This window comes from Aphanomyces astaci (genome assembly GCF_000520075.1).
Source record: "Aphanomyces astaci strain APO3 unplaced genomic scaffold supercont1.132, whole genome shotgun sequence".
Lineage (NCBI taxonomy): Eukaryota > Oomycota > Saprolegniomycetes > Saprolegniales > Verrucalvaceae > Aphanomyces > Aphanomyces astaci.
This window is the reverse complement of record NW_009798395.1, coordinates 7,790-11,251: the sequence shown is the minus strand read 5'-3', so window position 1 is coordinate 11,251 and position 3,462 is coordinate 7,790.

Sequence of the window (3,462 nt, the reverse complement as noted above, 5' to 3'; positions counted from 1 at the left end):
ACCCGGCAGGGTAATCTGAATACCTACAGCCTTGAAGGCCGTCATAGCCGTTCGGAAACACGGGAATGATTCCCGTTCTCTCCACTTTGTAATCATACTTCCAACCAAAACTTCTTGGTGTGCTTGCCAATGCTAATGTTGATCACATGAGGGGCCTTGCTGGGGTCGCATTTGTTGCCGTCGTTGTTGTGGGGACAAAGCAGGAATATTGACCGCATTGCACCACCATTCTTGGATTGCACAACTTGTCACCGTACCCTTTGCACACAATCCACTTGGCCTTGGGGGCGACACCAATACCTTTCGTTCCCATCATAGTGCCTATGACGTGAGTGCCGTGGCCTGCAGCGTCACTGGGCACTTTCGTCTTGTTGTACGGGTTGAATCAACCGTATTCACTTCGCCAGTTCGACTCCAACGACTCGTGTGAATAGTGAACACCGGAGTCGATGTTGGCCACGACAATGCCTTCGCCCTTGATGTCATTGGCCCACAGCGCCGGCGCTTGGATCATCTTGACCCCCCATTCGATGTCATCATTGACAGCACTGGCTGGTTTGTCGTCGCTTTTGGTTTCATCGAGTTACATCAAGTCTCAGGCGACAACGAAGTTGAATCGACGAATGTGGAGTGGTCGCGACATGGATCGACAGTTCCATGTACTGTACATTGACGACGCCTCCGACGACCTCGTCCAGAAGATCGCGGCTTTGCCGGAAGTCAAATCCATTTACGAGCCAGTTGTGATGGTGTGCTCCTTCAACGAATCAACCAGCGACTCGATGGTTTCAGTGCGAGACGCGCCAACCTTGAATCGGCGGCGGTGGGTGGCGAGGGCCTCGTCACAGTGAAATTTTCACCACAACATTCGACTGATTGGCGACTTCCAAGTTGCGATGCACTTGGACCGAGATCTGGCCGTGACAGCGGTGGCGGCGAGGGCAATAAATTGGTACTGAACCATGATGTTGTTGGGTCAATGGAAATTGCAAAATGAGACCATTGACTCTCGAGCTTGGTGTAGCACGTGACATGCCTTGCGCAATGCAACACACTGGGAAATATGTATCAGGTCAGCTGTTGTGTGTACTGTCTACATTATGCATGGCAACATGATGAAATCGTTAACCTGGGCGGACGGGAGGTTTTCCAAATGAGAGTATTTCTCGCTGAAGCCAATGAAATTGTACAATTACAAATATTTCTATTTACTGGCTTTCTATTGGCCCCTGTAAATGAATCCTTAGCTTCACAGTCAAGTTGGCCTACAGTAGCTGGATGAAAAATCTCTCATTTGCAGAATTACATACTTTAAGCAAGCTCATTCTTAAGTGTACTTGATCATTCGTAAGTATACCTGACCTAAGCTTTTGCTCCCATCCTAGCGGGTTCTGCTTATGGAATGTTCAAAATCGTTTACAGTTAACTATATCAGGAATAAAATACGTTACTATTAATAGTATGGTTGTAATGATGGCAAGGTTGCTGACCAAGAATACAGCTTGTCGCATCGTTAAGAAAACGATCACAAGACTGTCGAAGAAGCTAAAGATTGTCGCACGATTAGCGGGCAAGGCCGTTGAAGAAGCCGTAGAGAAAAAAACATTTACTTCATGTAGTTTAGTATAGTTTACATTTTCGTAGTTAGTAGTTTAAGACGACAATCTTATCACTTTCCAATTTACTCTGTGAAGCTCGCTACCGTTACAATGGTGCACATCAGCTATATAAACTATTAATACCAGCTTTTCTCTAAATTTTCTTGCTACTATTTCGTTGTCATTTCTCAAAATTATGAAATGGTAAACCTGGTCGTACGGGAGGTGTTCCAAATGAGAGATTACTCTCATTTGCAGTAGAGCCCAATCATACTCGAGCAAATTCGTAGGCTTAAGCCAATGGCATTGTACAATTAGAAATATTTCGATTTACTGGATTTGTATTGGCCCATGCAATTGAGAAATCTCTCATTTGCAGATTGTATTTTATTAGGCCTAACTTGAAGCTAGGGATGAGAAATCCTCTCATTTGCAGAATTGCATAGTTTAAGCAAGATGATTCTTAAGTATATTGACCTGAGCTTTTGCTCCCGGTCCTAGCGGGTTAAGCTTATGGAATGGTAAAAATCATTTACAGCTAATTATTACTAGTATAGGAATAAAAAACGTATTCTTGTCAAGAAAGGGCACTTTAGCCGTTCTTGCTTTGGCCTTTTCGTCCAGGTTCGGCCTCTTACGGATAATATCCGGTCTACTGTTTCTGTAGAAGCCCGACTGTTTCTGCCCAATGATAGGTCAGCTAAGCAGTCGTTAATGATCACATATGGTTGTGTTCTCGACCACACAAGTGTTTTCGTCGTCGTCCCTTCTCAGTGCTACCTACTTCCTCGCCCCTCGTGACAATTCTGATTGAATGGCGCGTCAATGTGCGATGACACAAATTCACCATACTACTACTAGTAGCATGGCTTGAGAGCAGCTCTAGAAGTTCAATGTGTAGGCACAAAATGTTGACTACTCCAGAGTATGAAGTGGGGTGGCGACTGCATGTATTACTGCAAACATCAGGTACAGTAGTACTAGTAGTACTAATAGTACAGTCGTATTTGTTTACTCGTACACACAGTATTTCGCAAACATCAGGTATACTAGTAGTATAGTACTAGTGTTTGTTCAGATTTGCTAGTAGTAGCCTACGATGAGAATTTACATTTTTTTGCATCGGAACTGTTAACGTACCGGTACTGTACTACCGTACATAGTAAGTAGTTCCTGTGCAAAACCTGGGAAACATGAAGGAGGGACTTACTGTGTGACAAGACCTTATACGGATAATGTACCGATAAAAGAGGGACTTATGCTGGTAAGGCTCATTCTCCCCACCATCCGACTTATATGGCGTGACGAAGTGGGGGCATTTACATCAACTAACCGCTTTCGCGACCCGTCGCATTCCATTATATACTTAATCGTTAACATTTACTACGTAGTCTTAAGGGGTGCTCAAGACGAGGGACCGAGGCTGTTAGTGGATCTTTCTGTGCCAGAAAGATAATTATCAAGTTTTGCAAGTCTTCCTTCGCGCTGCAAATATCTCCTATATTCCATATATAGAGGTTGACTGCAACCAAAAATGGTCAACGGCGAGGGGCGACGCGGCCCAAGTGGTCGTCCCATGTCCTAGTATGAACGCACAACAGACGTTCGACTGTTCTAGAACATGATAGTAAGCTTAACAACATAAGAACCTTAGATAAACGTAAAAAAAAGACTAAATCCATCCAGTAGCGGTCTCGGGATGCCTGCTGACTGCTTGCATGTGAACCTGCTTCGTTCTTCATCATAGGCAACAATTACCCACCGCGCTTTTTTCACGCAATACGGAAGTCTATATGCTCACACGTTAGTTGGGTTAAGGGAAATAAATGATCACATCCAAGTAGTGCTATCAGTATCGAAGGAT